Source organism: Bos mutus, chromosome X (assembly GCF_027580195.1).
Source record: "Bos mutus isolate GX-2022 chromosome X, NWIPB_WYAK_1.1, whole genome shotgun sequence".
In the NCBI taxonomy this organism is placed as follows: Eukaryota; Metazoa; Chordata; class Mammalia; order Artiodactyla; family Bovidae; genus Bos; species Bos mutus.
In genome coordinates this window covers 101,465,536-101,492,033 of record NC_091646.1, presented here as the reverse complement: position 1 = coordinate 101,492,033, position 26,498 = coordinate 101,465,536, and the positions used below count along the sequence as shown (strand labels likewise).

Here is a 26,498-nt window from a genome sequence, read left to right as displayed (position 1 = left end):
TGGTCCACCACAATAACATATGTTGGAAATATTACCTCATCACATGTTTCCAATATTCAAGTTACTGTTTGGGATATTGTTACTGCTGCTTCAGTGATCTTCCTGCCTGACGAATGCACCAACCAGCCTCTCTGAATAACCCAGCCTGCTTCCATCTCCTCCTTACATTACCAATGCTAGTTACTTTTTATGGTGTTCTATTTTATTTTCTTCCTAACAGTGATCAAAATTGGATGTGATTGATTGATTTAGTTATTTGATGCTTGTTGATTGCCTCCCTCAACTAGTATGAACCTCTCTTAAGGGAAAGGAGTCAGCCACACTGTATCCCAGCAACTAGAACGTCTGGCAGACAGTAGGTGCTTGAAATTATATGTGTTGGCGAACTGTATCTTGAGAGAACAAGGAGAAGGCTGCAGCTCCTGCTCTCAACACAGAGGGCAAGCATTCCCACACAACTGTGGCTGCACTCAGCCTGGAGGGAGGAAAGGTTAGGAGGAGCCCCACTGGACTCAGAGCTTTCTGGAGGCCTTCCTAAAATTGTAAAAAAAAAAAAATCTTTATTCAAATATTGTTGATTTCCAATATTGTGTTAATTACTGCTGTACAGCTAAGTGACTCATATGTTTGTGTGTGTGTGTGTATATATATATATACACACACATTTCTTTTTCATATTCTTTTCCATTATAGTTTGTCAGTAGATACTGAATACAGTTCCCTGTGCTATACAGTGGGACCTTGTTGTTGATCCATTCCATGTGTAACGGTTTGCATCTGCTAATCACAAACTCCCAATCCTTCCCTCCCTTTTCCCCTCCCACTTGGCAGCCATCAGTCTAGTCTCTATGTTCGTGATTCTGTTTCTGTTTCAGAGATATGTCCATTTGTGTCATATTTGAGGTTCTACATACAACTGGTATCACATGGTATTTGTCTTTCTCTGTCTGAATTCCCTCCGTGCAACAATCTCTAGGTCCCTCCACATTGCTGCAAATGCCATTATTTTGTTCTTTTTATTGGTTGAGTAGTATTCCAATGTATATATGTACCACATCTTCTTTATCCATTCCTCTGTTGGTAGACATTTAGGTTGCTTCCATGTCTTGGCTGTTATAAATAGTGCTGATTATAAACAGGGTTGCTGTATCTGTTTGAATTATAGTTTTGTCTGGATATGTGCCCAAGAGTGGGATTGCTGGATCATACAGTAATTCTGTTTTTACATTTTTTGACAAACCTCCATACTGTTTTCCACAGTGGCTGCACCAACTTTAAAATCCCACCACAGTGAAGGAGGGTTCCCTTTTCTCAATATCCTCTCCAGTATTTGTTATTTGCAGACTTTTTGATGATGTCCATTCTGACTGATGTGAGATTTATCAGAGTAGCTGTGGTTTGCATTTCTCTAATAATTGATGATGTTGAGCATCTTTTCATGTTCCTATTTGGACCCCTCTCCCAATTTTGGTACACAGAGTGCTACACATGCTGTGGTAAAGTTAAAACAGAACTGAATTAACAGCCGAAAGACATGACTTTATTTGGGCCCTTCCACCCTAAAGATATAACATTGAACAAATCATTTAATTTCAGCCTTCACCATTGTGAAATGGTGATCAGTTCTGTAAACCACTATTAATGTGCCTAGCTGGTGTAAGTCCTTCAAGGGTTCTTCTTATTTCTGTCTCAGTATAGCCCTTTACAGAAATGTTTGCTGACCTTTTCACTACATTGAAAATATAAAGTAACTTAACCCTCATTAAGTTCAGAGTTATGAGAACTTTACACTTATTCATTTCCTAATGATTTCACATTGAGGAAAGCATTTAACATTTTGTTAGCCTTTTCAGCTATGAAACCAGAAAAAATGCTATAAACTCTTTTATATATATATCCTAGCCACATATAATTCAAGAGTTTTCTAAAACTTTTTCATCTGATCACCTATTTATTTTTTAAATCCTAGTAACTTAAACCCATTATTTGTGACTTTAATCATCTGCACCCTGCCGGTATTTGATGCCTTTGACTTTGACTTTGAGGCTTTGTCTCAAATTGAAACTCCAGTGCAGTTCTGAGAACCATGAACTTGTAATCTATTGGTGATAATTCCTCTTCTTTCCCGGGATCAGTCTTCTGACTTTCTCACTTGTTCACCAACTCTGAAGGACTTTCTCGGTTCTTGGGATTGACGGCAAAAAGGAGAGATTGCCTGCTTGTCCTTCATACGTATTCATCCTTGGAAATGTCAGAAGAAAACTGACTTCATCTCTCCACTTTCCATTTTTTCCCCCTGAACAAATAGTTTCTAAGAAACAAAATCATCCAAACAATTGCAGAGACCCCCATCAAGTTATGCCAGCCGGCCGCTTGCTACAGAGTTAGTGAAGACATAACCTTCCAAGGCAGGCACAGGCGTCTTCATTTGATTTGTTCTATGTCCTCAGGCCACGGTGACAGCTAGACAAAAGGACACTCATCAGCTGCAACTGTCATGTACTGAGTTTGTCTGCAACTGCAGTTTGAGTATTTACACTGAGTCATTGTTCGATGACCTTGGTCCATTGAACACCTGCTCTGTAGAATCCTTTATCTGTTTCAACTCAGGGTGGGAGTAAAGCTACTCTGCCTGCCCCAGTGCAACCTTCAACTTCAAAGTAATGCAGTGTTCACTAAAGGATGGAGGAGGGAAGTACAGGTGGGGATAAAGCTGGGTAAAATTGTAAACTGACCTTTGCACAGTGAGCAGCTCTTGACCTGGGAAGGCATGGTGATCTGAAACATGATAGGAATTTTCAATACAGACTGAAAAGAGCTGAAATGCCTTGGAGCTCAGTTCCTTCAGTAAACAGGTGCCAGGGAGTAACAGTAGTGTTTTCCTTACTTTTCAATGTAAATATGGGGTAAACACCATGTAGGAAGATAGTGGCTGATAAAATCCAAGAGATAACCTCCCTCCTCTTCTTTTCCAGGACCAGAATGTTGAAAGCTCTCTTGATGGAAGAATTAATAGGCTCTAGCTGCTGACTCATGAAACCCCTAAAGAAGATCAAGTCATCATTATTTATTTCCTTCAGATGAGCTACGAAGAAGGTAATCTGTTGCCTGAGGGGTCACATGGTTGCTGAGCTAGAATAATGACTCATCTGCTCACTGTAATTCTGGAATGTTCTAAAATCAGCTTTCTAAATCAAACAGCCATTCTGTGCAAGGAAAAAAAAAAAAAAAACGTTCCTCAAATCAATTTATTTTACTGTATCTACCAATTTTGAAGACATCCCAATAGGGGATGTTGATCAAGTGATCCAATTAATAAATTCAGTTGACTGGCAGCTTTCAGGATGATTGCCCCATTGGTTATCAAGCTATTAAAATTGATTTCACTGGCAGGTTGGAAAATCATTACTCTGTTGGTCCACACAGCTATGTCCCCAATGGTGATGGTAGTTTTAGTTACAGCCTCCCCCTATACTGGGGTCTGGAAGTGGAGTTATACCTTTCTCCCTGGAAATAGCTTTGTTTTCTCCTGCAATTTTTCCTAACAACTTCTTCCCACAACCCTTACATATAGAGTGCCTTGTATATTCCCTGGCATATTAAAGGCACTCAACAAACACCCACTTAATGAAACAGAGTGAAGTTTCTTCACAACTGCACATCTTTTAACCTCATTAGATTGCCCAACCTTTTCTTCCTTCCCATCTCTGTATAGGTTTCAACAACCTTGCCAGCCCTGGTAGAAAGGCCCTGTTCTATTTTGCCAAATACTAGCTACCTGTTTTATTTTTTAAATTTTGTGAGAGTATAGTTGATTTACAATGTTGTGTTAATTTCAGGGGCATAGCATAGTAATTCAGTTACATATATATTCATTTTTTTCAGATTGTTTTCCGATCTAAGTTATTACAGAATATTGAGTAGAGTTCCCTGTGCTATAAAGTAGGTCCTTGTTGATTATTTTATATATAGCAGTGTATGTGTGTTAATCCTTATCTCTTATCCTTCTCCTTATCCCTTCTCCCAAATCACATTTCCCCTTTGGTAACCATCAGTTTATTTCCAAATCTGTGAGTATGTTTCTGTTTTGAAAATAAATTCATTTGTCTCATTAAAAAAAAAAAATAGATTCCACACGAGTGATATCATATGATATTTTGTCTTTGACTTACTTCATTTAGTATGACAATCTCTAGGTCCATCTATGTTGCCGCAAATGGCATTATTTCATTCTTTTTTGTGACTGAGTAGTATTCCATTGTGTTTATGTTCCACATGTTCTTTAATCATTCCTCTGTTGATGGACATCTAGGATATATTCATGTCTTGGCCGTTGTAAATAGTGCTACAGTGAACATTGGGGTGCATTATCTTTTTGAGTTATAGTTTATCCAGATATATGCCCAGGAGTAGGATTGTTGGGTCATATAGTAGTACTAGTTTTAGTTTCTTAAGGAACCTCTGTACTGTTCTCCATAATGGTTGTACCAACTTATATTCCTACAAGCAGTGTAGGAGGGTTCCCTTTTTCCATAACCTCTCCAACATTTATAGTTCGTAGACTTTTTGATGATGATTATTCTGACTGTGTGAAGTGATACCTCAATGTAGTTTTGATTTGCATTTCTCTAATAATTAGCAGTGTTGAGCATCTTTTCATGTGCCTCTTGGCCATCTTTGTGTCTTCTTTGGAGAAATGACTATTTAGATCTTCTGCCCATTTTTTGATTGGGTTGTTTTTCTTAACATAGAGCTGCATGAGCTGTTTATATATTTTGAAGGTGAATCCCTGGTCAGTTGCTTCAGTTGCAAATATTTTCTCCCATTCTGTGGGTTGTCTTTTCATTTTGTTTCTGGTTTCCTTTCTTATGCAAATGCTTTTAAATTTAGTTTGGTCCCATATGTTTATTTTTGTTTTTATTTTCATTACTCTAGGAGGTGGGTCAAAAAAGGTTTATGTTAGAGAGTGTTCTGCCTATGTTTTCCTCTAAGAGTTTTATAGTATCTAGCCTTACATTTAGTTCTTTGATATGTTTAGAGTTTTTTTGGTGTGTATGGTATTAGAGAATGTTCTGATGTTATATTTTTACATGTAGTTGTCCAGTTTTCCAAGCACGTCTTATTGAAAAGTGTTTTCTCCATTGTGTATTCTTGCCTCCTTTGTCAAAGATTAATTGACCATAAATGCATGAGTTTATTTCTGGGCTTTCTGTCCTGTTCTGTTGATCTATATTTCTGTCATTGTGCCAGCACCAAACTGTTTTGGCCGTTGTAGCTTTTTAGAATAGTCTGAAGTCAGGGAGCCTGATTCCTCCAGCTCTGTTTTTCTTTTTCGGGATTGCTTTGGCTTTTAGGGGTCTTTTGTGTTTTCATACAAATTAAAAAATGTTTTGTTCTAGTTCTGTGAAAAATGCCATTGGTAAATAGCTACCTGTTGTAACCACTCTGATTTCTAACTTGATAGTCTCAAAAATTATAATAAATATATTATCTGTGTTTGCTTTACAACATTGTCAAATGTATGAAATGATTAACAAATGCATCATAAATGTGAGTTATTATGGTTAGATTGTGATTTCTTTAAATCTGAAGCATCAGTCTTTGTGAAGTGATATATTGCTTAACTAAATCAAATATGTGCATTTGGAATTCTCTGTACATATATGTCTAAAATGCATTTGAAATAAGAGATTCTACATTTGATAATAAGTTATTCAAGTTTGGAGTTAAATGCACCTAACATTAGTAGTGCTGTAAAACCTAATTGCTTTCTCTGAGGCTGGAATGACAAACATATGAAGAACCAAAAATATGTGAATGGATGTAGGTGAATTTCTTTGGAGCCAAGCCAAATGCTGGTGACAAAGAAAACCAAGATTTTCATTTCCAAACTGATGCTTTTGCCATGATGGGTGTGTCTGTGTTATTAAAAAGAAGCTGTGTTAGCTTGAATTCTCTGGAGCAGAACCCTCTATGAGTACCACCCACGTGTCCTGGGGAGATGGCCCCAGAAAACAGTGATGAGAATGCAGGAAAAATGAAGCTGGGAATGAGGGGAATCCAACATCAAGGTGCATAACTGAGGTCACTGCTCTGGGCACCAGGAGTAAGTTTACCAGGGCCTCCAGAGAGAGATACAGACTGCCTCCCAGAATTGTCCACCCAGGAATGAGCCAGCAGTCATTATTTGTTAGTTTCCATTTTCCAAGGTTGAATATTGCCCCAAGATTCCACCAGTATCCATAGTGTTGCAAAACACAGTTAATATGAAAAAAGGCCACAGGCCATATGGAACCAACCATCCACCCACTTGTGCTTAAATCAGAGGTGCAGGCAAGAGGATACAGGGCAGGGGATAAGAGACCTCTGAGAGAGAAGTTCATAGCTCAGCATCCTAAATTTACTGGCCTTATGTCAGTCTCACTTGATAACGGGAATGAGTTGAGGTGAAAGAATGACTACATCCTCACTCTTCTGCTGAGTTTGTTCATCTCTGAAGACCATGTTACCGTTATGTCCCAAGATGTCCATTTCTTTAGATAAGTAAGGCTTGAGTGGGAGAAGTAGGCAAGAACATTCAGCTAGCAATTGAATACGTGTTGGTCCTGACTGGGCCTTTATTCAACAGTATTATCAGCTATCTTCATAGATATATTAGGAGGAAAAAAAAAAACAACCTGTACTATTTACCAATAAAACAGCACAGTTTCACCAGATAGCCACAACTTTCTGCAAAAGTAGGGGTCATAGCCTTGCATGTGTATTGGGGGAATTTTTAAATACTTTGACATTATTCACAGGTTCTTAAGATTTTTTCAGTCTATTCCAAGAAGTTTAAACAAAACCTGAACATTTGCACAGACTTCTTTTTGAGGTGTGGCTTGATCCAGGTCCTCAAACTACATTGCTTGGACGTGTTTCTGAAGCTTCTGGCCTCTCATTCCAGTGTGAGTTATCCTTGATTCAGAGCCTGTATCCAACCCAATAGTCAATTTTCTCAACTCTCCCTTCAAAAGGTATCTCAGATCCAGCACTTTCCCATGACTGTCATCACTATACCTGGCTCATGCCTCCCATCTTTTCTGATCTCAATTCCTGTAGTAACCTCCTAACTGATCTCCTGTTTCTGCTCATTCTCTGCCTACAGCTAGTTCTCCAAGAGTTATGCTTAAATATAAGTGAAATTGGGACTTGGCTGGCATGGCAGAGGTAAAGACTCTGTACTTCCAATACAGGGGGCATGGGTTTGATCCCTGGTTGCGGAACTAAGATCCCACATGCTGCATAGCACATCCAAAACAAACAAGCATAAAAAAGCCCCTAAAACCCATAAAAATATAAGTGAGATTGCATGCCTTTCTGTCACACTTAGAAAAGCCTAGCGGTCTAGGACCTTGTTTTTAAAATCTTGCAGGAGCTGGCCCTGGCTCTTTCCAGCTCCTACCTGTCACTTGTATGCTCTAGCTACATGGCTCCCTTGATGTTCCTCAAGCCTGTAGCTTCCCTCATCCTTTACACCTCTTCCTGCAGATAATCACACGGTTCATTCTTTTAACTTCCATTAGACTTTGTTCAAATGTCATGTCCTCAGAGAGACCCGCCCTGCCTGACTGCCGTGTCTAAAATAGAACATCTGTCATTCTTTATACTTGTTGCTTTCTTTACTTTTCTTTTTGGGCTCTATCTACCTAATCTCTTTGTCTGTTTATTGCTTGCTTCTCCCATGAGACTTACACATTCTTTTTTTAAAAATGTCTATTGGAGTATAGTTGCTTTACAATGTTTGTGTTAGTTTCTGCTGCAAACTGAACTAGTTATACATATACATATATCCCCTCTTTTTTAGATTTCCTTCCCATTTAGGTCACCACAGAGCATTGAGTAGATAAGAGTTCCCTATGCTATACAGTCAGAGAAGGCAATGGCACCCCACTCCAGTACTCTTGCCTGGAAAATCCCATGGATGGAGGAGCCTGGTAGGCTCCAGTCCATGGGGTCGCTAAGAGTCAGGCACGACTGAGTGACTTTACTTACTTACTTTCCACATATAAGAAAGGACACACAAATAAGAAGTTAAACTTTTCACAAAAATTCTGCCAACATACACCAGTACTAGAAGTGTTGTGCTGTGCTTAGTCACTCAGTTGTGTCCGACTCTTCGCAACCTCATGGACTATAGCCCGCCAGGCTCCTCTGTCTATGAGGATTCTCCAGGCAAGACTACTGGAGTGGGTTGTCATGCCCTCCTCTAGGAGACCTCCCCAACCCAGGGATCAAATTCAAGTCTCCCACATTGCAGGTATATTCTTACCCGTCTGAGCCACCAGGGAGTACAGAAATGTATAAATAAAATATGATTTGACATTTCTCTCAAATCTATAACTCTGTGTGTGAGTGAAGTAACTTTTGAAAAATTTTGTATGTATTTTTTGGAGTATAGCTGATTTTTAATAGTAGTTTCAGATATACAGTACAGTGATTCAATATTTTTATAGATTATACTCTATTTCAAGTTATTACAAAATAATGGCCATATTTCCCTGTGTTGTATAATACATTCATGTTGTTATGTTTTTATACCTAATAGTTTGTATCTCTTAATCCCCCACCCTTCTCTTGCCCCTTCTCCCTTTCTTTCCCCACTGGTGACCACTAGTTTGTTCTTTATGAGTCCATTTCTCTTTTGTTATATACATTCATTTGTTTTATTTTTTAGATTCCACATATAAGTGATAACGTACAGTATTTGTTTTTCTCTGCCTGACTTATTTCACTGAGCCTAACACCCTCACCATCTGTTGGTGGACACTTGGGTTGCTTCCATATCTTGGGTATTGTAAATGATGCTTCTGTGAGCATTGGGGTACATGTATCTTTTCAAGTTAGTGTTTTCACTTTTTTCAAATATATACCCAGGAATGGAATTGCTGGAGAATATGGTAGTTCTGTTTTTAGTGCCACCGCTATACTATTTTCTGCAATGACTATACCAATTTACATTCCCACCAACAGTGCTGAAGCATTCCCATTTCTCCACATCCTGGCTAACATTTATCGTTTGTAGACTTTTTGATGTTAACCATTCTAACAGGTGGGCTCCCCTAGTAGCTTAGTGGTTAAGAATTTGCCTACCAATGCAGGAAACACAGGTTCAATCCCTGATCCAGGAAGATCCCCTGGAGACGGAAATGGCAACCCATTCTACTATTCTTGCCTGGGAAATCGTATGGACGAGGAGCCTGGTGGGCTACAGTTCACAGGGTCACAAAGAGTCAGACATGACTTAGTGACTGAACAATGACAACATTCTGATAGGTGTGAGGTGATACGTCACCGTAGTTTTGATTTACATTTCTCTACTAATTAGTGATGTTGAGGAGTTTTTCATGTGCCTCTTAGCTATCTGTATGTCCTCTTTGGAAAAAAGTTTATTCAGGTTTCTCCCCATTTAAAAATCAGGGTTTTGTTGTTGTTGTTAGAGGTATATGAGCTGTTTATATATTTTGGATATTCATCCATTATGGGTTATACAATTTGCAGATGTCTTCTCCCATTCAATAGGTGGTCTTTTCGTTTCTTGATGGTTTCCTTTGCTGTGCATAAGGTGAGTGAAGTAACTTTTGTGTTATTGACATCTTTTAATTCAGCAGGTAAATTTTAACCTCATAATAAGTACTTCCTTTTCAGACAGAAAAGATAATTCTAAATGTATTAGTTTACTTGGTATCTTTTTTTGTTTTTGCTTGATATCGTTTCAGTGTTCTTTGAGTAAGGGTCAGTACCAGCAAGTCCTATTAAAAGGCTTCACTGTATAGTGCAGTGTTTCACTATGTGCAAATCTCTGCTGAGTTTTAGTTAAGCAAAGCACGTTGGCTTTTGATCACCAGTCCATCGATTACTTATAAAAGGGATGACTAAACAGGGGCACATACTTAGTTAAAATTCCAAATATAGCTCTAGGAGGAAAGGGGAAGGAAAAAAATTGTTCCTTGATAATCACAAATAATAATGTTTCCCTTGAAATATCCTAAAATGGTTTCATCATAAAGGTATTAATGTTCGCTAAGTCCTGACTATGTGAAGTGTGTCTTCAGAGCAGAGCACCAGCATCACTGGGGAGCTTGTTAGGAATGCAAAAGCTCAGGCCTGGCCCCGGATCTATTGAATCAGAATCTGCAGTTGAGCAAGATCCCCATGGTGATTTGTATGCACCTTAAAGCTTGCAAATGTGTGTGTGCTCAGTCGTGTCTGACTCTTTGCGACCTTGGAGACTGTAGCCTGCCAGGCTCCTCTGTCTGTGGAATTCTGCAGGCAAGAATACTGTAGTGGTTGCCATTTCCTTCTCCAGGGGAAAGGCGACCCCTTAGTTCCATCTAAGTCACTCCATAAATCTCTGCTTCTCAAATGTGGCTGCTCTTTGATATCACCTGGCAAGTTTGAAAAATTACTTACTTAGGACTGGATCCCACTCCCAGAGATTCTGGTTTAATTAGTATGAGGCATGGCTAGTAACCTAGGCATAAAGAGTTTGGAAAAACTCCCCAGGTAATTCTAATGAGCAGCTGAGATTGAGAATCGATCTTAAAAATGAAACTCAACATCATATTCATTATGTCATAATAAATAATAGTAGTAGTATTGGAGGACAATAAAGTCTTCAGAAAACCCAGATGAAAGCAAACATGGAAACTGTAATTAATGAAAAGGTTTTGTCCCATTATCACATTAATACTGATCAGTTCATCAGGTTAGCAGAGTGATAAGGGGATGGGAGAGAAATGATAGTGAAGGGTAGGACTTGAAACACAGGGTAAGGCATAGTAACCTAGACCTTGAAAAGTGTCAGTCCCTAAATACATGGCCTTCAATAGCGAGGGTTCAGTACCTATACTCGGGTGGCTAGCAAAGGGTCACCATCATTCACCTTTGGAAAATTGGGACCCAAGGAAACTGCTTCCCTGTCCTGTCACGAGCATTGATATATGCCCATGACATATAAGAAGTTCATAAGAAGGAACGGGGAAAGCCAGGTATTATTACTGCCTTTGCTAGAGTCCTCATCTTTTATTTCATGTCACTGAACTCCTAAATGGCTTCCCTGCCTCTCATCATCCTCCTAACTTCATCTTCCAAGTGCTTCCAGAGTGATCTTTCTAAAATAAGATTTTGATCCCATCAATCCATTGCTTAAAAACCCTCCAAACACATCCCCCTTACATTAAACATCACCTCCATCCCATAGTGGGTCTAGGAGGAAATTAAGATTTATTGAGCATTAGGTACTGCTTTTGTTCTCGAAACAAGATCTGCGAGGTAGGTGTTATTGATCGCATTGTACAGATTAAGAAACTAATGTCCTTTTTCATGGGTAGAATATTTAATGTCAGAGGTGAAATTAGAATTCTCATGTGCCTGGAGCTTCCCTGTCTAGCATGGTATAGAAGATCTTTCATAATCTCACACCTTTTGTGGATCCATCTTTCAACTTTTCCCCGTGTTATAGATGCCCACACAGGCATTACACATCCTCAAAACACATCATGCTTCTTATTATTTCTTTAAAATTAATTTCCTTTAAACTTTTGAACACAATATTTGTTTCTATAATGTACCCCTTTAAAAAAAAGAATCTTTGAACCCTTCTGTGGCCTTCCAAATTCAAATTCAGTGTTATTTCCCACATAAAGTATTCCCCAAACCCCCCCCAATAGATGTGTCTCTCTTTCTTCAGTGTAACTATAGTAATTTCCTCATATCCTGTAAGCTTTCAACATCTTGTTTTGTAATTATTTTGGTCTCTTTATTTCTCTCTTATACAGTGAGGTTCTTGAGGATGCAAATCATGTCTTACTCATTTTTGTAAGCAACATCTTCATCTTGGGATCTGTATCAGTCCACTTGGGCTAAGTTATGCCATATAACAACCCCTTAAAACTGAGTCTCCTAAAAGAGCAAAGGTGTGTTTCTTGCTTATGATATGAGTAGGTTGTGCTGTTTCATGCTGTCTTCTCTCCAAAATCCAGGTTGACAGGGCAGATTCCATCTGGAATGTGGCTGGTTTTGTGACAGAAAGGAGAGAATTTGATCCATGAGATTATAAATTTTCTGCTTAGAAATGAAACACACCTCACGTAGCCATATTTCTTTGGCTAAAGCAAGTCATATGGCTACTTCTAATTTCAGTAGTGTCATGATATATAATTTTACAGCAGGAGTGAACATTTCAAGTTACATGGCCAAATCCGATGTCAATGAGACAGGGGTTTGTAAGCCTCTCTCCAATGAGAGGAGGTGGTGAATAGTCCCGTCTACCACAGGGCCATCTACATGCCAGGAACGTTCCGCATTTGTCAGTAAGTTCCACTTTATATGAACTTGCATTGTGTTCCTTTTAAATATTAAAGCTGCTGGTGCTGCTAAGTCGCTTCAGTCGTGTCCGACTCTGTGTGACCCCATAGATGGCAGCCCACCAGGCTCTGCCGCCCCTGGGATTCTCCAGGCAAGAACACTGGAGTGGGTTGCCATTTTCCTTCTCCAATGCATGAAAGTGAAAAGTGAAAGTGAAGTTGTTCAGTCATGTCTGACTCTTAGCGACCCCATGGACTGCCGCCTACCAGGCTCCTCCGTCCATGGGATTTTCCAGGCAAGAGTACTGGAGTGGGTTGTCATTGCCTTCTCCGATACCAGGTACGAGGGAACACATTTTTTATATGAAGCTTCACCTATTATAGGCAAACAATACATATTTCAACCCATTCACCACTCTTCCACTATGACAAATGTAATTCCCAATTTTATCCCTGATACAACCACTCAACCACTTCCACAGATTTCAAAGCAAGTCAGATTGCTTTTCCTCTGCATTTTTGTGATGACTAAGAATATAACACTAAGATTCAGTGTTGCAGATTAGATGGGTCACAACATCCTATTTAGGAGAAGGCAATGGCAACCCACTCCAGTACTCTTGCCTGGAAAATCCCATGGACAGAGGAGCCTGGTAGGCTGCAGTCCATGGGGTCACTAGGAGTCAGACATGACTGAGCGACTTCACTTTCACTTTTCACTTTCATGCATTGGAGAAGGAAATGGCAACCCACTCCAGTGTTCTTGCCTGGAGAATCCCAGGGACGGGGGAGCCTGGTGGGCTGCCATCTTTGGGGTCGCACAGAGTTAGACATGACTGAAGCGACTTAGCAGCCACAGCCGTAGCAGCAACATCCTATTTTAGATTCTCCAAATTAATACAAAGGAACAGTGAAGTCTCAATTCTGTTTTCCATTATCTAGCCAATTAACAAACCAATTATAATACAGGGGCTCAGAAACTTTTTTCCTTCTTTGTCAATATTCACCAAGCCAAAACTTGGTTGAAGAAAATTAAAGTTAAACTTTACTTAACAACTGCTATAAAAATGTAAATGAGATAAATAAAAAAGTAAGAAGAGGATTTTTTCCCTATCAAGCCTTTTGTATTCAATTTATCAGTATCATGGAGACATTATCCCAAGGTCTGTTACTTCAGTTAATCTGTAAAAATGTAGATGTGTTTTTATTACCATGAAAGCCGACCTTATTCCTGCTCCACGCAGTTATTCACATGCCATGTTGCTCCTGCAAATAGCATGATATGCCTTTGAAACATAGAGTGATGACAGGGAATTTTCTGTAGCAATAATTTTGAAGATAAATTAGACAAAGGCTTTTTGCCCAAATATGAGCATTTAACTCATGTGAGGTAACTAAAATATGTTTTATGCCTAAGTACTTGATTTAAATCTTAACTGAAATCATTGTGACAGTATGCATATACAGATGTCCAAAATATTCAAACTCTATGTCATACCAGGATATTTTTCAATGTGTCCTGCATATTTGACCCATTTTGCATTATTGATCAGTGAGAGTCTTTTCATTCAGCAGATTTTTATTGAACAGTTAGTATATTACACATACTGTGCTAAGCATTTTCTGTCAATTATTTCATTCAATATAAGAGTGTCAGGAAATACTTTCTTTGAAAATCATACTGAAGTCAAGCCCTGAAGAGTACATGGGGTTTGCCAGGGGAAGAAAGAACCTTTCAGGTGGAAGGTACAGCTGGACAAAACCCTAAAATGCAATACATCTTTGCATATTCAAGGAACTGAAAAGAGACAAGTGTGGCTGGGACAGAGGATAAGTGGTAACAAGTGGGTAAGTTGACAGTAGTGTCACCATGTGTGGAGATGTTGAGCTAATGTATATTTTCTGTATCTAACGTATGAGTGTCAATTTGTATTTATTTAAAAAGAAACCTCACTTGGCTTTGGAGAAAAGAGAATCCTCCTACACTGTTGGTGGGATTGTAAATAGGTGCAGCCACTATGGAAAACACTCTGGAGGTTCCTTAAAAAAGTAAATATAGCAATGACCATATGATCCAGCAATCCCACTCCTGGTCATATATCTGGAAAAGATGAAAACTCTAATTTGAAAAGATACATGCACCCCAATGTTCATAGCAGCACTATCTACAATAGCCAAGACATGGAAGCAACCTGTGTCCATTGACAGAGGAATGGATAACGAAAATGTGATTCATATACACAATGGAATATTACTTGGCCCTAAAAAACAATAAAGTGCTGCCATTTGTAGCAACATGGATGGACCTAGAGATTATCTTACTAAGTGAAGTAAGCCAGACAGAAAAAGACAAATAGCATGTGATATCACCCATATGTGGAATCTAAAAAGGTGATAAAATGAGCTCACAATATATGACCTTTTGTGTATAGCTTGTTTCACTTAGTGTTGTGTTTGCAAGATTCATCCATGTTGTAGTATATATCAATACTTCTTTCCTTTTTATGGCCAAATTTGTCTCATTGTGTGAATGTACCACATATTATCTATCTACTCACTAGTTGATGGATACTGGATGTTTAATTTTTATTTTACTGATATATTAAAGTATAGTTGATTTACAATGTGTTAGTTTCAGGTGTACAGCAAAGTGATTCAGTTATATATATACACACACATATGTTCATTCTTTTTCAGATTATTTTCCCATATAGTTTATTACAGAATATTGAGTAGAGTTTTCTGTGTTATACAGAAACTGGGTTTTTTCTGCTTTGGGCTATTATGAATAATGCTGCTATCAACATTCATGTACAAATGTTTGTTTGGATATATGTTTTGATTTCTTTTGGGTATATACCTAGGAGTGAAATTGCTTGCTTATATGATAATGCTATATTTAACTTTCTGAGGAACAGTCAAACTGTTTTTCATAGAACCAGCAATTTATGAAGATTAAAACTTCTCCATGTCCTTACCAACACTGCTTATTTTCTGTTTGTTTCTGTTTTAATTATAGAATCTTAGTGAGTGTGAAGTGGTATTTCACTGCGTTTTTTATTTAAATTTTCCTAATGATGCTGGTAATCTTTTGTGTGTTTATTGACCAGTCATTTGCATATCTTCTGTAGAGAACTGTCTGTCTGAATCTGCCCACTTTTTAACTTAGTTGTTTATAATAGCAGTAAGAGTTCTTTTTATATTCTAGATATTAATCTCTTGTAAATGTTTTCTCTCATCAATTGAGGTGATCATGTGTCTTTTTCCTTCATTTCTATAAATATGTATTACATCAGTTGAATTTTATATGTTGAACCACCCTTATGTTTCTGGTATATGTTCCACTGGGCATGGTATATAATCCTTTTAACATGCTGCTAATGTTAACAAACATTAACCTTTGCTAATGCTTTGTTGAAGATTTTTGCATCTATATTCCTAAGGGATATTGGTCTTTAGTTTTCTTTTCTTGTGATGTCTTTGTATAGTTTTGATATCAGGATAATACTCATAAAATGAGATTAGAAGTAATTTCTCTTCTTCTGTTTTTTGGAAGAGTTTGGGAAGGATCAATGTTAATTGGTCTTTAAACATTTGGTTGAATTTATTAGTGAGGTCATTTGGTCCAAGATTTTTCTTTCTTGGAAGTTGTTTGCTTACTGATTCAATCCCTTTGCTTGTTATAGATCTATTCAGATTTTATATTTCTTACTGAGTCAGATTTGGTAGTTTGTGTGTTTAAGAATTTGTCCATCTACTTTAGGTTATCTAATTTGTTGGTACGTAGCTGTTCATAGTGTTGTCTTACAATCCTTTTTATTTCTGCAAGGTTCCAGTGAAGTCCCTACTGTTCTTCCTGATTTTAGTAATTTGAGTCTAGTCTCTTTTGTCCTTGGTCAGTCTAGCTAATGCTTGTCAATTTTGTTCATCTTTTGAAGGAACCGAGTTTTGGTTTCAGTGATTCTTTTCATTATTTTTTCTAGTCTCTATTTTATTTATTTCCACTCTAATCTCTATTATTTCCTTTTTCTACTAGTTTTGTGTTTAGTTTGCTCTTTTTCTGATTCCTTAAGGTATAGACTTAGGTCACTGATTTGAGTTTTAAACAGGTATCTTACAAGGATGGAAGGGGGGTGCAAAGCAACCATGTATCCAGGTGATATCTGATTAGTTCCAGAACACAGATATATAATCACTGTGAAAAAGTATTGAAAGCATTTGTCACTCAGTCATGTCCGACTCTTTGTGACCCTATGAACTGTAGCCTGCCAGGCTCCTCTGTTCAGGAAATTCTCCAGGCAAGAATCGTGGAGTGGGTTGCCATTCCCTTCTCCAGGGATCTTCCCAACCCAGGGATTGAACCCAAGTCTCCTGTATTGGCAGGTGGGTTCTTTACCATTGAGCCATTGGGGAAGTCTCATAATCAGTGTGTTTACCATTAAAGACTGCTGGGAGGAAGGAAAGAGGAGGAAAGGAAAAAGAGGAAAGGAGGAAGGGAATAAATGAACTCTCATCCTTAAAGTCAATTCCAAGGGATAAATCACACCAAGTTTTTAAATAATTTAAATAAATGTTTGACCTCCCAGCTCAACTATGAAAAATATGTTGAGGTTTGTTATTGGTGGTGTTACTTAAATATTTGTTACTCTCTCTGTGCCTGTGTGTGCACGCTATTAAAGCCTAATGAGTCAAAGATCACCAGAGACAAGCCTAGTCTGACATAATCTTATGTGCTGTCTCAGTGAAGTGATAGAAGTACACCCCGGAGAGACTGAATTGCTGCTGTCAATGAGAAGAAAGATGGAGGCATCTTTTGTAAGGTTTAGCTTCCTGTTAAAAGATTCAGTGAAGTCAGTTAAGTGGGGATCAGTTCTGAACTGGTTGGTGTTTCTGAGGTGGGATCAGGGAAAGCAGGGATTAACTAAAGGTTAGTGTTGTCATGACTCAGGGGCAGTTTAACAGTTGGGTATCCTCAGTGATAGATAGAAATAGTACAGTGTACCTGGGAGCATTATTGGTAAAGTGAAAGTGAAGGTCACTCAGTCGTCTCCAACTCTTTGCAACCCCATAGACTGTACAGTCCATGGAATTCTCCAGGCCACAATACTGGAGTGAGTAGCCTTTCCCTTCTCCAGGGGATCTTCCCAACCCAGGGATTGAACCCAGGTCTCCCACATTGCAGGTGGATTCTTTACCATCTGAGCCACAAGGGAAGCTCAAGAATGCCTATCCCTTCTCTAGCGATCTTCCCGTCCCAGGAATCGAACTGGGGTCTCCTGCACTGCAGGCGGATTCTTTACCAGCTGAACTATCAGGGAAGCATTATTGGTTAAGAAAAGTAGTAAAAATTCAAATCAGGACAAGGAGTAGGGAGAGTGATTGCATAGCCTTGAGTGAACCAGCATTTCCTGTTAATTTTGCAACTGTTGTCTGTTTCTGTCCTCCCAGCATGATTAACAACAGAGTTGCTTTTTTTCTGTTTTAGCCTGAGGCTAAAGTTTTTTTTTTCAATCTCAGACAGATTTTCATTATTTTAATGTCTATGTTCTAGTCATCTGGTGAATGTCATGTATAATCAAGAGCTTGTTTAGTTGTAAATGACATTAAGTCTTTAGAGGTACTCTTTGCTACAAAAGCATCATGATAAAGTAATTTCCTTTGGTTAAATGTCAATTATCTTTTAAAAATTGATTAGGAAGTATGTCTTTAGGACCTCCTCCTCTCTGTCTTGATTATGACTCTTAGGGGATATAAAACAGGAGGGTTAATCAAGTACTGCCTCCAGCAGCAATGCCATAGTTTTTTTAAATTTTTCATACTGCTAAAAGAGCTAGTTTCATACAAAGCTCAGTCATAAATAAATTGGCTCAGGGTATCTGAAAACTCCTTGAGGGCCAAGATCTTGTTATGTTCACATTTGTACCCCCTCACAGCTTAACACAGGGCCTTGTATATGTGACTCTCAATAAATATTTGCTGGGTTGAATCCTATTTGAAAAAGAACTTTGAGAGCACTACATAAAATATTGAGTATATTATAAGATGAGAAAGAAATGTTGATCTTAACTGTACCTGGAAGTGTGTATGTCATTTTAATGCTTTCCCGAAGGCTAAGAATAATCAATCTCAAGAGACAAAACCATGTTCTTTTTTCCAAAAGGAAAGTGAGTTTCCACATTGATATAGTGAAGCAGTGTCCTATCCTTTACTGAATGCCTTCAAATCATCTTTGTCATGTTTTATTTTTCTACCAATCTATCTAAAATGCATTTAATATAGAAGTATCTACCGAAACATAGAATTATAGTAATGATGTTCATTCTTACTAGTTAGCATATTAACCATTATAATTACAGTAACTACATGCAACCTGTAACTTAGTGATTCTTTTAGAAACAAAATTCTCCCTGAACACAATGAAGTCTATTGGTAATAATGGCAACCTTTGTAATTTTTTCTCGTAACAGTCCATATCTGTGCTCTGCAGAACATTGGATAATAGTTTGTTTTATTTCATTTTTTTGAAAAATCCATTTTTCTTCAAACCTGCTTGTTTGAAAAAGTGGGAAAAGGCTTGCTTTGTTTCAAATTGAGCCTATATTTACAGTTTGAACAGTGCATTTATATTATGATTTCACTTATAATGTATGTATGTATATATGTGTGTGTCCAGTAAGGGGAGACTATACAAAGAGCTATGAGAGTTAAGATGATCCAGACATCTCTTTGATCTTGGGAACACTGGGCATAATTTCAGAGAGGCTGAATGTGAGCTGGATATTGAGGAAGGGAATGTTCTTTTAATGGACAGCAAGGCTTTTCTAAGGAAGGGGATGATATGAGTACTGGATGTGGTTGAGAAAACCCTCCGAGAATTTCAGGTTTTCCAGTTTGGTGTGGACTGTTTTTTAAGGTTAATTTGGGTCAGGTGATTTTGATTTGGATTCCCTTCAAACTTGACTCTGAGACAAAGATTTGGGTGCCTGCAGGTTGTTTATTTGGAAATTACTTTCAAGAAGTATAAATGAGGAAGTGAGACAGTAAAGGGAGAAAAGCACCAACACAGGGTTCATTGATGAGCGAGTTACCTCTGTGGGCACCTGGGGCCCAGTCCCTTTAGGGAGCCCCCTAGTAAACCATGTGGGACACATTATTCCACTGGAAGAGGGGGAACTTGGGTCATTTATCTTTGAAGTCTCATTCTGCATTGGTTGAGGATTAAGGAGTAAGGTAACTACGTCGACCCTTGTCTGGGTTGCTACTGTAGGCAGCAAGTCGAACTCCCTAGTTGTTGGGGAAATGCCTCAGAGAGAGGAGAAACACAGGAGCTTGAGATGAAAATTTGACAGCAGGTTGGGAATTGTGTCTATCTATAGCTTCAGTTATACTCATGATAGCTGAGAGGGTATGGGAAAGGGCATCAACAGAGTCTACTTCAAAGACCTTGAATGCTAAGGTAAGGCTTTCTTTTCTTTTTTTGACCACACTGTGTGACATGTGGAATCTAAGTTCCCCAACCAGGGATTGAAGCTGTGCCCTTTGCATTGAAAGTGCAACGTCTTTGGGTGAGGCTTTTTCAACAGATGATGGAACTCTTGAGATTAGCTGAGAAATAAGAAGACAAGTGTATCAGGAAGACACAGTGAATTGCTTGGAGAATAAACACTGCAGGGCAAAGCAACCAGATATGGGGATATGATTTATGCAGTAATAGTTAATCAGACTTTGAATTACACATGGTGTAGGTAGAATGAGAATGAGTCAGTGGGAATGAAGAGAAGAAATATTCTGGGTAGCTGATTCATGTTGAGGTTTGAAAGAAAACAACAAAATTCTGTAAAACAATTATCCTTCAATAAAAAAATTAACTTAAAAAATAAATAAAAATAAAGTGAAGTGAAAGTTAAAAAAATATTCTGGGTAAAGTTTGGAGAAAAGATGTCAAATGATCATTCCTGGGGTTATAAGAGAGAGAGCTGAGAAGGAATACAAACTTAGAAACTTTCTGTGAGGAGTAGAGAACTTTTTTGAGCCTAAATCATTTCGAGATTCATAGAAAGCCAAAGAATGTGCACTAGAAGTGGGGAGGGAATGCAGAGAAATGACAAAATTAATTTTTGTCCAGTCAATTCAGAATCTTAGGAACATTAAGAAATCTCTGATTCCATCCAGTCTCATTTCCACCTGTGGGACAGGTTCTCGTTTGAGCCATAGCTCTCAGTTTCACTATCCACTAGAATTATCTAACAAAGCTTGTAAAAATCGTGTCCAGGCCTCTTCCCAGGCCAGTTAGACTCCAGGAGTGACACTCAGGCTTTAGTGGTTTTTACAGCTCCCCAGATTACTCCACAAGGGAGAACCACTGGGTTATTGTCATCAAGTATTTAATAAATTCTACTTTAATCCTCAACATCAAGTCATCAGTTCTAATTCTGATTTTCTCTTATAAATGGGTTCCTTTTTTTTTTTTTTTTGGAAAGCCTTAAATTTCTTATTCAACCACTGTGGTAACTGTACCCTGCTACCTTGATGACATTACTAGCATCCAAATCCTCTATTTTTTTTTTTTTTTTGCCAAACTTCTCCAGCCTTGAATAATATCTGAACTTTAGTCCTAAGGGTAAAGCTTTGTTGGCAGGCTTTCCTAATGCCGATAGATAGCCTGCCAGCTTGAATGTGTTCATCACAGTCCCATGTACTGTCCCAATCTCTAATATAGGTAAAATTCCTCCAGAATTCACAGCTAAACTTTGTTTCTCCTGATTTTTAAAATCATGTATTTTTTTTCTGTCATGTTATAAGAATCCATTATGTTTTCCTTTTCTGTATGGGCTGAGTGAAACTTTAGATTTTGGGGAATGTAAAATTTAAATTTTACACCTAAATTTAGTGAGTATAGTATACTCGCTACCAAGAAATTGAAGCCAGTTGATCAGGCCAACCACCTCTTCTAGCCTGCTCCTGCCGTGTTCAATATCAGAAGGTATTGAACCCCAATGTCTTGGCCTTCCACAATGTCATTATTCAACACATGTATCTACTTATCTTGTATCTGTATCAACCCTACCTGTTCCCTCTAGTGTCTATTTATGAGATGTTTCTGTCTTTCTCCAATCTAATCCAAACCCTTGTGCTATGGATTTTATATTTTCCTTCTTCCTTAGTGATCTTACTTTATTTAATTCCCTTCTTCCTCCAGTTACTTAGATCTCTAAAAGACTATTTTTGTCTTCTAAAACAACAAACAAATGGAAAGCAATCAAACAAGTCATCTCTTTTGGGTCCTAAGTTTTCCTCTTATCAATCTTAGCCTTTCTCCTTCCCTTCACTGCCAAAAATAGTTTAAAAAGTAGTCTACACTATGTACATTTACTTAATGGTCTGACCTATGACAGCTCTTCTTTACTGAAACTGCTTTGCAGAGGTTCCCAGTGACCTCCCAGTTGCTAAAACTAAATGTTTCTCTATCTGATGTCCTTCTGACAGAAGTTAATAGTTTCACTTTCTCTCCCTTTGAAACCTATTCCACCACATGGAGTGACATCATTTTCTTGCCTCTCTAGCCACTCTATATCAGCCTCTTTTACAGGCTTAGCTCTACTCTGGCCTTAAACATTCTTTTTTTTACTACAATCCCAATCTTCATACTCTTCTAGACTTTATATATTTTCCATGAGTTAATTCTTGCATTAACTCATGTTAATGTTCTTGTAAACGAGGCAGAGTGCCAAAGAATTGATGACTTTGAACTGTGGTGCTGGAGAAGACTCCTGAAAGTCCCTTGGACTGCAAGGAGATCAAACCAGTCAGTCTTAAGGGAAATCAACCTTGAATACTCATTGGAAGGACTGATGCTGAAGCTGAAACTCCAGTATTTTGGTCACCTGATGCAAACAGCTGGCTCATTGGAAAAGTCCCTGATGCTGGGAAAGATTGAAGGCAGAAGGAGAAGAGGGTATTAGAGGATGAGATGGCTGGATGGCATCACCAATGCAATGAACATGAACTTGGGCAAACTCTGGGAGATGATGGGGGACAGGGAGGCCTGGTGTGCTGCAGTCCCTGGGATTGCAAAGAGTTGGATATGACTGGACAACTGAACAATTCTTGCATATTGTCAGTTCCAGGATCTTTATATCCCACACAAATATCTCGTCCAATTCCAGGTCTGTGTTTTCAACCTCCTTTTGCATGTACCACAAACACTTCAAATTCATCCTGTTAGTTCTCAAGCTTTTGCCCCTGGCTACTACATCTACCACTCTGTTGAACATGCTTGGGAAAAAATCTCTAATGCTCTCCTAGTTGAAAAGTCTAATTGACATTCTCTCCTTAAAACATCATTTTGACTTCCAGGGTTCTGTAGTCTCCTGTGGCATATACTTCTCTCTCAACATTTCTTCTCTCTCTTTTTTAAAAAAGTATTTATTTTATTTATTTGCTACTCTGCGTCTTAGCTGTGCCATGTAGGATCTCCCATCTTCATTGCAGCACGTGGGATCTTTAGTTGCAGCATGAAAACTCTTAATTGCATCATGTGGGATCTAGTTCCCTAAGCAGGATCGAACCCAGCCCCCCCCCGACATTGGGAGCATGGAGTCTTAGCCACTGGACCCCAGGTAAGTCCCTCTTCTCTCTTTTTTACACACTTCTCTCTTTCCAACTTGCTTTGTAAAGATCTTGGTATTACTCCAGATTCTGATGTGGTATAGTTAACAGTTAAGTAGCATCCTCATGCCTGGTATGATGGAGAAAGGCCATGTGTAATGGAAAGAACGAGATGGTTGGATGGCATCACTGACTCAATGAACATGAGTTTGGGCAGACTCTGGACAATGATGAAGGGCAGTTAAACCTGACGTGCTGCAGTCCATGAGGTCACAAAGAGTCAGACATGACTGTGTGACTGAGCTGAATGGAAAGAAAGTTAACTTCCAAAATATTAATTAAGGAAGTGGTAAGAGAATGATGCTAGCATGACCCATGATGAAGAGATGCAAAGTTCTCTGTTTAGGTTCAGTACAAGTGAGAACATTTTTTTGAATCGAATGTAATGACTTTTAAGTCACTATTTCCAATCTTGAAGTTTTTCTGAATCACGCTAACTCACAGCTATTTAAAGAAGACTAAAGACAAGAATGAAATATATTATAATTTACTGTTTATTTGTGAGTTACTTGAAGACAGAACTCGTTCTTTCATCTCTGAATAGCTAACATCTAATGCACTACCTGATCATTTAAATACAAACAAACAAAATTTTGAAAACAAAGGAATGACTCAAAAGCCCTTAGTGCCCAGCTAATGAGATGTTTGTACTTTTCAATCTGTATAGCCTTCAGAAGTTCAGTAGCAAGAGGAGAAAAATAGGGTGGTGGGTACATGCGCTGGTTGATCATTTGCAAGGTAGGCCCAATGGAAGGTGATGAAGTAAAACCAAAAGGGATCTTTTTAAAGAAGATGGATTGGATTCCAATGATAGATAAAAATATACATCTTGTAGAAACACGTATGGGATAGGTCGTAAGATAGCAGGCTGTGATCAGAAGGGAAACTTCAGAGTTTCTAATCTTGAGTGAGGAGAGTGACTATTCCAGAGTCAGTTAAAGCTGTGAGGAGACGAGGTAGGGCAAAGGTCTGTGATACGAAGTGGTAGAAAACAGGGGCCATAGGGATAGGGAAGAACACTGTGATCCAAATGCCAAAGAAAGTGAGAGAAGTTTCTATCCCTGAGAGGTAGTATGGCCCAGTGATTAGAAGTGCAGACTGTGGATTCAGAACTGAAGTTTAACGCAAACTTCTATCATTTACCAGCTATATGACCCTCAGTAAGTGACCTTGGGCAAAGTTTTTGACCTAGCCAAGTCTAAGTATCATCATCTGTAAAACAGAGATAATAGTATCTGTCTAATAAGGTTGTTATCTGGATTAAATGAGATAATGCAAGCAAGGTGCTTAACATATGGTGGCTAACATAGATTAAGCTTTCAGTAATTGTTATCTAAAACACATAGACAGGGACTTGCCTCGTGGTCCAGTGGTTAAGACTTCATGCCCCCAATGCAGGAGGCTCGAGTTAGATCCCTGATCAGGGAACTAGATCCCACATGCCACAACTGAGACCTGGCACAGCCAAATACATACAGAAACAAACAAACAAAAAAACTCCAAAACATAGACATTGGCTTTGAGAACAGGGCCATAATGATATGAGAGTTGGCTTGATTTTCAAACATTGAAAAGTGAGAGTAGATACTGAAATTCTTTCTAGTCACCAAGTCCAAATAATAAATTCTTTACAGGGAGTTGAAAAACAAGATCTCTCAATGTGATCATGGAACACTTTCTAGTAATCTTTGGAGAGAAACTTAATTTAGCCTGGGTTCCACAGAAAATCAATCTTGCCGAAGCGAGCACAAGCAAATCAAATATTTATTGCGAATACTTTATAGAGGCATGCACTCGCAAGAATCAAGAGCAAGAGAAAGGAGTGCCAAGGCAGAAAGTGACAGCAAATATTGGGTTGGCCCAAAAGTTCGTTCAGGCTTTTCTGTAAGCTGTTCTAGAACAAACTTTTTGGCCAACTCAGTATAAAGAACATGCTACATGATTGGGCATAGCTTCATAATAAGCTAACTAGCTTCATCTTAACAGGTGGCTTGAGGGCAGTACTGCCCTTATCCCAGGCAGCAGAGGGTACTTGCCTTGAGCCATGTTTAACACATGGGCTTCCCAGGTGGCTCAGTGGTAAAGAATCTGCCTTGCCAACACAGGAGACATGGGTTTGATCCCTGATCTAGGAAGATCCCCTGGAGAAAGAAATGGTAACCCACTCCAATATTCTTGTCTGGGAAATCCCATGGACAGAGGAGCCTGGCAGGCTACAGTCCATGGGGTCGCAAAAGAGTCAGACACGACTGAGCAAGCATGATGTACAACAGACAGGCACACATACACACACACATACACATACACACACACAATTAAAGAACACATGTATGCCTGTTTCACTAGAGACAGAGCACTCAGGAGTTCTGGGACTGCCACAGTCCACGTTGTAAACATCTGCTTTTGTGACTTACACCATGGAGACTCCAGGGAAATATCTCTTGATATCTCTTGCCTTATGTTATCTGATGCCAATTACAAGTCAACCCACTGCCATTGTTGGAAGTGGAGTTGTGCTCTGCTTCAGATTGCAGGGAAGATTTGAGTGGCAGAAGCACTTAGGTAAGAGAAAAAACAAAACAGTTCACTTATTGTGAATTCTTGCATTCCCTCATTAGGAAGTGGCCTGGTGAATATTTTTTTTAACTTCACCTCTATGTTTCTACAAATGCCCCCATTATCCTTCTAAGACCTCAAGGAAACTTAAAGGAAACTTTTTTGTATAAGGAAAACATTATATGCTTCAGACCTTTCTTGTCTCTTATCTTCTCCAGTAGCTCATACTTTAGAGAAGAGATGTGTTTCTGTTTACATGAGGTGAGTGACAGGAGCAGGTGTCTCCTCAGTTCAACATCCCCACCAGTGAGAACCTCACTGCGCATGTGTGCTCAGTCATTCTGTCATGTCCAACTCTTTTTGCAACCCCATGAAGTGTGGCCTGAAAGGATCCTCTATCCATGAAATTTCCCAGCAAGAATACTGGAGTGGGTTGCCATTTCCTTCTTCAAGGGATCTTCCCGACCCAGGAATCCAACCCATGTCTCCTGCATTGCAGGCAGATCCTTTACCACTGTGCCACCTGGCTACTTATCTTAGAAGAAAACTTATCTCACTAAAGAAGTGCTAATGTTTTTGCCCTCTGAAGACAAGGCAAATGTCTTAGAAGGAAAGTATTTTCTTCCTGTTACTATGACTCTGTTCCTAGCAGAATAATAATAGTGATAAAATAGTACTTAACAGCATTTGATCCTTCTAGAACTTAATTTATATAATAGGATCCACATCTCCTGTCTCCTGCTGTCTCACATTAGCTGTGAATGGCTCCATCACACTTACCCTGAATGGGTGGTGTCAGCCTCAAATGAATTCTTTCAGATTCCACCTCTCTAGATTGATTGAGCCCGGTGGTCTGCACTCCATGGGGTCGCAAAGAGTTGGACACAACTGAGCGACTAAGTCAGCACAGCACAGGTTGATTGAGAA

At 38.8% G+C, this 26,498-nt stretch overlaps 1 long non-coding RNA gene across 1 annotated transcript in view; it reads left to right on the top strand.

The window, feature by feature from the left end:
- The first annotated feature begins 2,973 nt into the window (after positions 1 to 2,973).
- LOC138986359 (uncharacterized) overlaps positions 2,974 to 26,498 on the top strand; it is a 66,069-nt gene continuing 42,544 nt past the window's right edge. Inside the window, exon 1 of the long non-coding RNA XR_011463191.1 lies at positions 2,974 to 3,096. This is a non-coding gene — a long non-coding RNA (uncharacterized lncRNA). The remainder of the gene's footprint in view (positions 3,097 to 26,498) is intronic.